The following is a 12479-nucleotide window of genomic DNA, read 5'->3' as shown; positions in this document are numbered from 1 at the left end:
TAAGCTCCATAATTTCTCAATCTTCAGCTCCCAAGTGAGGTATTCTTCAACATCAGCTCCTCCTTCAAACTTGGGTATGGAAAACTTGGGCTTACCCAATCCATCTTCTTCATCTTGTCCACGACCATTGCGGCCAAGTGGAAACAAACCACGAGGACGATGACCACGAGGCGCACCACGAGCATTGTGTGCGTCATCTGCAAGCTCAGGATCTTCATCATCGTCTTGTTGTTGTTGTGCAGTCAAATTCTCAATAGCGAGGCGCATATCTGCAATATTGCGCTGTATATCCGTCATTTGATCAGACAATCCAGTGACGGTGACATTAGTAGCATCCATCGTTTGTTTGATCTCGTCAACTGTACTCTTAAGCTCATCATCCTTAATGCGGAATTCACGTCGCATCTCATTACGAAGAGCTTCATACTCCCTCCATGTGATGATATCTGCCGAATTCTTGTTTTCCTGGTTAACAATCTTATTATCACTAGCAGACATGATTAGTAGGTTAGTGCACTAAATCAAAAAAAAAAGGTGGTACCCTCACAACTCACTCAAAACTGATAAGAAAAGGAAATCTTACCGTTCCAAAGTAAATTAGTGTTGCTTACCACTTGTAGGAACAACTAGTGCACGGATGTAGCGAAGCGAATATCAAGGGTATAAGAACAATCACACGACAAAGCAGGGTATATGTGGGGCTGTAGGTAGGCTACCTATTTGCACCAATAACAAGCTGTAGCGCTGACCGTAGACAACCAATGATACTCACACAAGGCGATATAATGGGGCAATGCAACTATATGGAGGAAAGGTTGCAATGCACTAGAGAGACGCTAGCAAAGCTCAACAAGACAGGCACACGATTGCTCAACTACAGGTGCAGTAAAGAAAACTTAGGCCTTTCACTTGATTCAACTAGCACGACACTTTTCTTTTTGTATTTTTCTTTTTGTAACACACTCAGCTATGTAGCTCTTTTTGCTTCTTTTCTATTTTCTCTTTTTTTTGATTTTATGACTCAACTCCTTGATAACACGGCCAACAAGATAGGCAAAGCACCAAAAACCCTAACGAGCAACCTGTCGAGCGGTAAAACTAGTCTCTTCTGGGGAAATTCCTAGTCACGTATATCGAAAGACTGTGTCTATGGTTGGGAACAAGCACACTGTACGCTATGTGGACTCGGAGTAACAAAAACTGACACTAGACGACAAAGTAACACAAGATGATAGAGTAACTCAAACCCTAAAATACTAGATGAAAGATAAAGTGACGCAAAAACAACTACGAAAAGCAACTAAAACTCGAAATTAGTGCAAGCTATGGCTATGGCAAACCCTAACCCTAAATATTTTTGGCTTTTTCTGGATAGGAAAACACTCACAACTCAACTATGGGGTGGATTGTGGATGGCTTACCGAGGGAAACTGGAAATCTGATACCAAGATGATAAGGGGTGGCCCGATCTTCTCAGTAAGCAACGGTGGTGATGATGATCACGGGGTGATGGCAGCGGAGAAACACGACGATGTAGTGGATGATAACTTGTATGACGCAACGAGATCTCTCGATTGGTCCCTGTCGCCAGATACAACAGCTCTCAACCCTGCAAGATATTCGCAACTCCACACACTTGCGCACGTAGCCGCCGACCACGAAGCGGTAAGTTGCAACCGTCTAATTCCCAATGGAACAACATATCACACAAGACTTAAACAGGATCTACACAATATCCAAGCAATATGGTGTAGGGAATTCAATAGTTTTGCAGAGCAAACAACTAAGAACTAGGGTTTATCTTAAACGTGGTCTAAAGCAACTTGTGGGGCGTCCCAGGGACTTATATAGGCGTCTGGGACGACCTCAGGTCCAAAAAGTACGAAAATAACCGACCCAGAATAGATCTGGTCGAGACAGACTCAGACTGGTCCGGTCTGGAATCCGGTCGACCGGGCTGTGGACCGGGCGGGCCGGTCTGTGGTCTGGTCAACCGGGCGGCAACCGGAAACTTCACAACTTTCCGGTTTTTGCCCGGTACGATAAATCTCATCCGGTTGGCAGCCGGTTGGCGACCGGTCGACCGGGCCAGGAACCGGGCGGTCCGGTCTGGTGGCCGGTCTGACCGGGTTCTGGACCGGCCTGGACGTCGTCTTCTCCTATCGCGCATGCCTCCCGCTCCTCCCTCGCGCGTCCATGAGATATCTTCATGTCCAGCTCCATGTCCAGCTTCACGGCCATCTTGACGTCCGTCTTCATGTCCAACTGCTCCTCTCCTCGTGCGATGCTCGTCTCCTCTTGATACCTGATGATACATAAGTAATAGGACTTAGGCAGTATAAAGTTCTCATCAACCAAAGTATCGTTTAGAAACAAGTTCACCTGTTGTTTAAGTAGTTTCGCACGAGCTCGTGTCATTGGTCCAATCCTGACTTCATTGGACTTGAGCTTCACAGCAGGTTCATCTTCAGTTGGTAATGACGGAGGTAGTAGTGAGGTAGGGATGTCCTCATCACTGACCTTACGCAAGGATTGGGAACCAAATATGTCGGAACCGATCCTCGTCAGAGGCTGCAACTTCCACAAGAAGCTTGGGACAGAGCGTCAAGAGCCATGAATGGCACGGAGCCAATGACTACCACAACCACGGCTGAAGAGTTGCAAGCATACCAATATAAAATCGCCCGTGCTGGACGAGAACTTGAAAAACAAAGAATCGAAATTGATCGGAGAAGAGCCGCAGCCTCTGCATCGAGCGTGTGCAGAGCAGAGCTAAGTCGACAATCAGGAACCTCGGGAGACAACCACAGAGCAGCACGTGCAAGGGGAAGATCTCTCCTGGCGCACTTACCTGAGCACAAGCGAGAGCAATTGATCCAGAACCTCGACATGTCATTTATGTCGATAGATACAAGAGGAAACATCATCCCAAAAACACCGGAAGCTGGATATATGGCGACACAAGCCTTTATACTAGCGTCAAAGCCACCGGCAGGAGACCCGAGAGAACCACTGTATCAGATGGCTATGGCGGGAGTTGGAGTCATGGGAGTAGCATTCGCAAGTCCAAGCACACCACAACCTGAAAGTGCTCCAAGGCGAAATAGCCCTCGACCCACCGTGGTGGCGCGAGATCCTCCACGAGCAGACGTGGCGAGAAATACAGAGGCACAAGATCGAGTGGACAGAGCACGAGAAAATAGATCCAGGCGACACTCTCTAGAAGTTGATGAAGAAGATATGTGCGGACTCCCCTGCTTTACTCAACGAGTTCGCAGGACGAAAGTTCCATCTGGCTTCAAGTTTCCATACGGTTACAAAAAGTTTAATGGTTTGCAAGATCCCGAAGATTGGCTAATCGATTACCTGAAAACATTGAAACTGTTGGGTGGAACCAGGGCAACAGCCATGCAGAGCGTCCAAGTTCATCTTAGTGGAGCCGCAAGATCCTGGATAAAAAAACTGCCAGTAGGATCCATCAACAGCTGGGAAACTTTCGAGGACTTCTTCGTGAAGAATTTCCGTTCCACGTGCAAGAAACCCGCATCCATAGAGCAACTAAGGGCTTGCAAGAGGAAATATGGTGAACCAATGAGAGCGTACATCCAGTGGTGGAACATCATAAAAAATTCGGCGGAGAACGTATCCGACGAAAGAGCGATCGATGCATTTGTCGGAGGGATCCAAAGGAAAGACTTAATCGAGGATTTGGGTCGAACCAACCCGAGAACAATCTCTGACCTTATGGACATAGCAAATCGATGGGCAGATGGAGAAGATGTCCTGCATAATAAATGGCACAGGTCACCCGAGGAGGATCGTAACAGAAATAATAATCAAAATTGGCGACGATATGCTCTTCAGTACTCATACTACAACGGTCCCAGCCAAGTGGCGGCTGGCTTCCGAGGAAGTAGTGGAGGAAATAATCGGGAGGAGTACCAAAGAGGTAGCGAGCAGCGCAACGATCACAGGGATGCGCCAAGCTCCAGCAGGCAAAATAATAGGCCGAGGTTCCAGAGGCCATACAATATATCACCCGAAGATATGCTGAACGGACCATGTCAGATGCATTTTTATCTCGACAACAACGAGAAAAGACAGTCTGGTCATCTCCAGAAGGACTGTCGAACTTTTCAAGCTTTGCACAGGTATGCAGGAAATGCCAACGCATAGGCAGCAGGCAGAGGGCACCCGCAGGGGCCAAGGAGTGAGATTCACCTTCCATCTCCACCCGCAATTACCAACGAAAATCGACATCAGCTGCAATTGGCGGCAAACCCGGACAATGGTCCTTACATCGATACCAACGGATCAGTGGCGATGATTCAGAAGGGCAGGCCTTCGAACAGGGCCCAAAAGGTGATTGCGCGACAAGTATTCATGGCAGAGAAGATGCCTCCACCAACGATCGAGTATCTGAATTGGTCGGGACAGAAATCGGGTTCACCCAAGCGGATCATCCACCCCAAGTTCCAAGGCCAAGACAATCAGCCATGATTCTGCCAGCTGTAATCGCATGATTCGACGTTTCGCGCGTGTTCATAGATGGAGGGAGCAGTTTGAACCTCATGTTCGCAGAAACATTGAGGAAGATGAACATATCTCTGTCAAACTTGAAACCAACAGACACACGTTTCCATGGAATGACACCTGAGAAGCCGAACTATCCACTAGGCAAGATCGATCTCGACGTTCAGTTTGGAACTCGAGATTACATAAGAGAGAAGTTGGAGTTCGAAGTTATAGATTTTCCATCGCAATATCATGCTTTGTTAGGACGACCCGCTTATGCCAGATTCATGCAGTACCGCATTATACGTACCTACTGTGGAGGATTCCTGGACCTAAGGCTCCAATTACGGTAAAAGGAAGTTTTGCTCTGGCAGATAAGTGCGACAAGGATTTCTACAAGATGTCTGAAACTTTCGGGATGCAGGCTGAGTATGCAGCATTGAAGTTAACAACTGATTATGATGTGCTACCTGACGGAGGAAGGCCACTCAAGGAGCAAAATTTCGACACCGCCAAAAACTCCAAGGAAGTGCAGATCCACCCGACAGATCCTAAGAAGACGACAGCTATCGCGACAAACATGCACTACAAGAAAAGTTCTGATAGACAACGTCCCAAAATCGTCCACTAAGGGGTATTTTTCGTCGCCTATGGGCCTAACCCGACGATATGGGTTCTGTTGTCGAAACTGCGTCAGGCAAAGTCCAACGACGATTTTTTCGGTCCGTCGCGCTTGGGCGCCCTTCCGCCACGGAAAATCGGACCGTTGCCCAAGTGTTTCCGGGATCCCGTTGACGCGACGTCCATGCAACCGACACGTGGCGACGCCGTTAGCGCGATTAACGGCGTTAACCGGCTGAAACCCCGTGGTAGATGGTAGGCCCACACGAGGCCTGCCACGTCTTAAGCGGGCCGGGCCAGATGACATAGTTTGACCGGTCAACTATATAGCTGGGCTGGTCCATTAGTTACGTGGGCCGGGCCTAACCTCTAATGTTGACTGGTCAAAACTTAAATGGGCCGGCCCATTTAACATGTGGGGTCCACCTTACAGCAACTGGGCCGGCCCAAGAAGCAAGTGGGCCGGGCCAAAAACACAGGTGGGTCCCACTTTCCTGTTAAAAGGCCGGCCCATTTAGTGTGTGGGGTCCACCATATAGCAAGTGGGCCGGCCCAACAAGCTAGTGGGCCGGGCCAAAAACACAGGTGGGTCCTACTTTCCAGTTACAGGGTCGGCCCATTTAGTATGTGGGCTCCACCATATAGCAAGTGGGCCGACCCAACAACATAGTGGGCCGGGCCAAAAACACAGGTGGGTCCCACCTTCCTGTTAAAGGGCCGGCCCATTTAGTATGTGGGGTCCACCATATAGCAAGTGGGCTGGCCCACCAAGATAGTGGGCCGGGCCAAAAACACAGGTGGGTCCCACATTCCTGTTAATGGGCCGGCCCATTTGGTATGTGGGGTCCACCATATAGAAAGTGGGCCGGCCCAACAAGATAGTGGGCCGGGCCAAAAACACAGGTGGGTCCCACCTTCCTATTAAAGGGCCGGCCCATTTACCATGTGGGACCACCATAGAGCAAGTGGGCTGGCCCAACAAGATAGTGGGCCGGCCCAATAAGCATGTGGAGCCCATTATCGTGTAACCGGGCCGGCCTACTAAAGAAGTGGGCCGGCCCAAAATGAAAGTGGGTCCCACACTACTGTAAGTGGGCCGGCCCAATCTGTTGTAGGGCCCTACTTGTTTGACTAGTCAACTTGCATTAAATTTCATGAGCCTAAAATCTGATTTCAATGATACACACAATTACATACACAAATAAAACAAATAGGAAAATTACAAGGCAATTAATGTGCCCAAATAAAAAAATTACATAGAATCATTGAGGACTTCTATTAGCATCATCAATAACACGTTGACATTTGGCAATCGCCTTGATTGAATCTTGTGTACTCTTTGTCAACATATCAGCTACAGATCTTAAAGCAGCAATACCATGTCTTTTATAAAGTACAGCCTTGAGATATTTACTGTTTGATGAAAGAAATGCTCTAGGTTGACGGCTATGAGAAGATGCATCAGAAGAAAGATCAGAACTTTTTGTGGGCCTCACTTCTAATGAAGATTGCTTCATCACAACTGCATTCTGATAATAATGCAAAAAGAGTTAAACGATGAACTATGCAAACATTTATTATGCAATGTAGATATAAGATAATAACAAGTTGCATAAATAAGACATGTATGGAACTTGTACTAAGCACAAACTTACATCATAATGTTGCACAGGGTCGCTACAGATCCTTTTTTGGCGACTATCTTCTAATGATGACTGCTTCATTAAAACTGCATTCTGGTAACATTGTAAACATAGTTACAACAATTAACTATTCAAACATGTATTACGCAATGTAGAGATCAGATAACAGCATGTAGCAGAAATAAGCACAAAATAAGATAAGATGCATGTACTAAGCACATACTGGCTCACTGCAGGTCCTTCTCTTGCGTGCACTAGTCGTGGTCAACATGCCTATCATTTTAGGTTCAGCCATCAAGTGAAATGCTAATCCTCCTGCTCCATTGTCCTTAATCCATGTTTAGATATCACATTTAAGACCAAGTCAGCTGGTTTCAAATAACAAAAAACTTGAGCTACCAAATGAATAAGCCAATATTTACCAGATATCAGATTAAAACCAACTAGATGTTGCTTTGCATGAGATACGAATTTCAGACATTCAGATTTAGAGTAGGGTAATGCCAAGGTTTTACACATAAAGTAAACTGGCATTAAGAATGACCAAATGTCAGGTTCAAATCACCCTCGCAGTTTCTCCAAGACAAGCATATCAAATAGGCAGAAATATAGTAAAGCATGAATGGCATTGCTATGGCAGGGTTCCAAGTGTTAATCTCTTGCATAAGGAACAATGCATATAGGTTATAGATAATAACGGAAGTAAACTGCCAAAATTACCAACCAAGAACTCAGATTCCAACCTTACCTAGCGTCCCCGCTGTTAATGTTGGATGTTCTAATAAGTGGTTCGCATGATCAATCCCTAGGAAAAATAACATTGACAAGTCAGTCTACGATAATACAAAGACCAGACATGCACGCAGCAATAACTATATAAGCTAAAGACGAGGTATAAGAGCAAGCAGATTGGAAATGCACATAGCATGATTATAAAAGCAGTGTGAGAATAGCAGACACGAGAAAACAGCTAGCGGTGAGCTAATGACGTGGTATAAGAACAAGCAGATTGGAAATGCCCATAGCATGACTATAAAAGCAGTGCGACAATAGCATGCAGTACAAAAACAGTTGGCAGCAAATGAATGGGTACAAGGCTATAAATATGTGGATGCACACAGGTGTCAGTAGAATGAACAGGATGGTAGCGACCGGATAATGATTTTGTACTGTACAATATTTAAACAAACTTCATGCGAAGCAACACATCAAGAAAGTTAACGGCATATGAGATCTGCAAATAACTACACAAAACATGGCTAAACAAACACCGCGATCTAACGGGCCAGCATACTAACCAAGCTGCGGCGGGGTGGACGGGGGCGGCAACTTGCATTCCAGCGGCGGCGAACGCGGGAGACGATGAATCGACCCTGTTTCAGTAGAAGCGGGCGTTAGTGAAGCAGATCTGGTTGGCTGGCAAGGTATTCGGTGAAGTTGATATAGCCGCTACGGCGAGGTAGTCGGTGGCGAGGTCGGCGGTGAAGCAGATCCGTCGGTGGCGAGGTCGGCGGTGAAACAGATCCGTCGGTGACGAGGGCGGCGGGGGAGCGGATCAGGTGGGTGGACAGCCAACACGATCAAGGCTACGCTGTGGAGGAGTATGCCGGCGGCGAAGCAGATCTAGTACTGTAGAGAGTCAGAGCTTTGGCGTGTGAGAGTATTTTTGAGCTAATGGGGCGAATGGTTGGTGGGTGGGTGTGGGCCTGTGGGGAGGGTTCGGGATCGAGGCAAGATATTTCATTGTTACCGAATGAGCCCTCCATGGTCGGTGGGTTGTAGCTTCCGGACCAGGGTTAAAAGGGTAAAACTGGTCACGGGATTTTCGAATGGATGCGGCGGGATGATTTGGCGCGCGGCCGAAATTTTCAGTTTCAAGCTACGAGCAGAACGACAAAAATAATGTTCTTCCCCAGGGAGCTCTCATTTCTTCCTCTTCTCTTTCTCTCTCGAGTCTCTCCCACTCCCCCGGCTCCTCTCCCCTTCTCTCCGGCGGCCTCGCCGGCCGGAGACGAGGCCGACTTCTCTCTGTATATTGTACACCCTCCGAACTAAATTAATTGATTCAACTTTCCTTAGACGTGTATGTATCTAGAGTAAAAACATGTGTGGATACATCCATATTTAGATAAGCAAAGTTGAGTCAGCTAATTTGGATCCGAGGGAGTTAGTGTTGTTGTAAGCTTAGATCCAGTGTTTCCCATGAGCAGAATGGCGCAATGGAGTCGGGGATCTCGTCATCGGCTTCAGATCTGGCCTATGGTGAATCTGGCGGATCTTGCCGGCCAAACCCCGATCTGGTGCCATCAATGTGATGGCGCTAACGGTGAGGCTTGCTTTGGTCAGTGCTTCAGATCTGGCCAATGGGGAAGTCAAGCTGCTAAAGTTCACAAGCTCGGGGCATACGACGGCGTCATCCGTCTTGCCCGTGCACATCTTGGCCTTTCAGCGGCCCTTCTCAGAGCCAATATGCCGTTGCTGAGGCCCTTCTTCTCCTTCGTCCTGGCGACTACCGGCGACACCGTCCCAAGTGGTGCGTCCCCGGCGACGGAGTTGCTGGAAAGGATGCGGAGCAGAGATCTGATGTGCGGTCGAGAAGGACTCGATTGATTTTCTTCTATATGTTTTGGGGTCCTTTTTGTAAAGTTGCAGGTTCTATTAGTTATTGTCTAGTACTTTTGGTCCTCTATGTAATTTTTTGGACTAGTTTCCATTGGCACTGATAAACTTGAATTTTGACAAGTTCACGGGGAAAAAAATTCCTTTGCACATATGGCCTATCATGTATAAACATTCTTGAGATTTAAACTATATGTAATGTGCCATGAATTAACCCTAAACCATATATATGTAACTAACCCTAGCTGATCAAACCCTACTTAATTAAAACAAATAACCCTAAACTATACGCATGCACTTTATGCGCAAAGGCGCGGGTGCCTCTAATAATGTGTGTGCGCACTCGATCGATGATCCCTAAACCTTATACAACCCTGAAACCCTAATCCCTAATCCCTAAACCCTAAACACCCTAAACACTAAACCCTAGACCCTAAACCCTAACCCTAACCCTAAACCCTAATTAAACCCTATATATAGGCCAACGACACTTAATTGTGCATCAAGCATGCCAGGGGTGCCTCGCGGTCCTCTAATTAAATTAAATGTGCCATGCATTAACACTAAACCATATATATGTAACTAACCATAGCTAATCAACCCTACTTAATGAAAACACATAACCCTAAACTATACTAGCTATAACCCGATCTAATAAAAACATGCTCTATATATAGCAGCTAGCTAGCAAACCGTAGATTAACACCAATTAATATATACATGGCCTATATCGATCATGTTGTATAACATATCCCTGAGATTCATTAATTAATTATATAATTATCGTGATAAATTAATTAACTTTAATTTTGACAAGTTCTCTCGAATGAAAACACATTTGATTAAGTTGCCTCATAATATATATATAATTAGTGTGCATGCATGGCCTACCATGCATTCGTGCATATATTTTAATGTATATTTGAACATATTCTTGGGGATTTCAATCTCTCTCTCTCTCTCGATCATCTATATATCGTTGGTGGCCAAAAAACACACATATATATGCATGCAATTTATACGTAAAGACGCGGGTGCCTCTAATAATGTGTGTGCGCACTCGTTCGATGATCTCTAAACCTTAAACAACCCTAAAACCTTAAATCCCTAATCCCTAAACCCTAAACACCCTAAACACTAAACCCTAAACCCTAGACCCTAAACGTACCCTAACCCTAACCCTAACCCTAACCCTAAACCCTAGCTAACCCTAAACCCCAATTAAACCCTATGTATAGGCCAACGACACTTAATTGTGCATCGATCGAGCGGGTCAGGGGTGCCTCGCGATCCTCTAATAAAATTAAATGTGCCATGCATTAACCCTAAACCATATATATGTAACTAACCCTAGCTAATCAACCCTACTTAATTAAAACACATAACCCTAAACTATACTAGCTAGCTATAACCCGATCTAATAAAAACATGCTCTATATATAGCAGCTAGCTAGCAAACCGTAGTTTAACACCAATTAAAATATACATGGCATATATCGATCATGTTGTATAACATATCCCTCAGATTTATTAATTAATTATATAATTATCGTGATAAATTAATTAACTTGAACTATGACAAGTTCTCTCGAATGAAAACACATTTGATTAAGTTGCCTCATAATATATATATAATTAGTGTGCATGCATGGCCTACAATGCATTCGTGCATATATTTTAATGTATATTTGAACATATTCTTGGGGATTTCAATCTCTCTCTCTCTCGATCATCTATATATCGTTGGTGGCCCAAAAAACACACATATATACGCATGCACTTTATGCGTAAAGGCGCGGGTGCCTCTAATAATGTGTGTGCGCACTCGATCGATGATCCCTAAACCTTAAACAACCCTAAAACCCCTAAATCCCTAATCCCTAATCCCTAAACCCTAAACACCCTAAACACTAAACCCTAAACCCTAAACCCTAACCCTAACCCTCTACCCTAGCTAACCCTAAACCCTAATTAAACCCTATGTATAGGCCAACGTCACTTAATTGTGCATCGAGCAGCCCAGGGGTGCCTCGCGGTCCTCTAATTAAATTAATTGTGCCATGCATTAACCCTAAACCATATATATGTAACTAACCCTAGCTAATTAACCCTACTTAATTAAAACACATAACCCTAAACTATACTAGATATAACCCGATCTAATAAAAACATGCTCTATATATAACAGCTAGCTAGCAAACCGTAGATTAACACCAATTAAAATATACATGGCCTATATATATCGATCATGTTGTATAACATATCCCTCAGATTCATTAATTAATTATATAATTATCGTGATAAATTAATTAACTTGAATTTTGACAAGTTCTCTCGAATGAAAACACATTTGATTAAGTTGCCTCATAATATACATATAATTAATTAGTGTGCATGCATGGCCTACCATGCATTCGTGCATATATTTTAATGTATATTTGAACATATTCTTAGGGATTTCAATCTCTCTCTCGATCATCAATATATCGTTGGTGGCCAAAAAACACACACACACATATATATATACGCATGCAATTTATGCGTAAAGGCGCTGGTGCCTCTAATAATGTGTGTGCGCACTCGATCGATGATCCCTAAACCTTAAACAACCCCTAAAACCTTAAATCCCTAATCCCTAATCCCTAAACCATAAACACCCTAAACACTAAACCCTAAACCCTAGACCCTAAACCCTAACCCTAACCCTAACCCTAACCCTAACCCTAAACCCTAGCTAACCCTAAACCCTAATTAAACCCTATGTATAGGCCAACGACACTTAATTGTGCATCGAGCAGGCCAGGGGTGCCTCGCGGTCCTCTAATTAAATTAAATGTGACATGCATTAACCCTAAACCATATATATGTAACTAACCCTAGCTAATCAACCCTACTTAATTAAAACACATAACCCTAAACTATACTAGATATAACCTGATCTAATAAAAGCATGCTCTATATATAACAGCTAGCTAGCAAACCGTAGATTAACACCAATTAAAATATACATGGCCTATATCGATCATGTTGTATAACATATCCCTCAGATTCATTAATTAATTATATAATTATCGTGATAAA

At 44.7% G+C, this 12479-nt stretch overlaps 1 long non-coding RNA gene across 1 annotated transcript; it reads right to left on the bottom strand.

Moving 5' to 3' along the window:
- Window positions 1-6575: 6575 nt before the first annotated feature.
- On the bottom strand, window positions 6576-7093 carry LOC139831257 (uncharacterized). The gene is made up of 3 exons (XR_011745943.1): window positions 7003-7093; window positions 6792-6872; window positions 6576-6665 (listed from the first exon to the last, which is right to left on the bottom strand). It is a non-coding gene; the product is annotated as an uncharacterized lncRNA (long non-coding RNA).
- Between the last annotated feature and the right edge of the window lie 5386 nt (window positions 7094-12479).

This window comes from Lolium perenne, chromosome 5, assembly GCF_019359855.2.
Source record: "Lolium perenne isolate Kyuss_39 chromosome 5, Kyuss_2.0, whole genome shotgun sequence".
In the NCBI taxonomy this organism is placed as follows: domain Eukaryota; kingdom Viridiplantae; phylum Streptophyta; class Magnoliopsida; order Poales; family Poaceae; genus Lolium; species Lolium perenne.
Note: the sequence above shows the minus strand (reverse complement) of the source record. Positions and strands in the feature narration are given on the sequence as shown.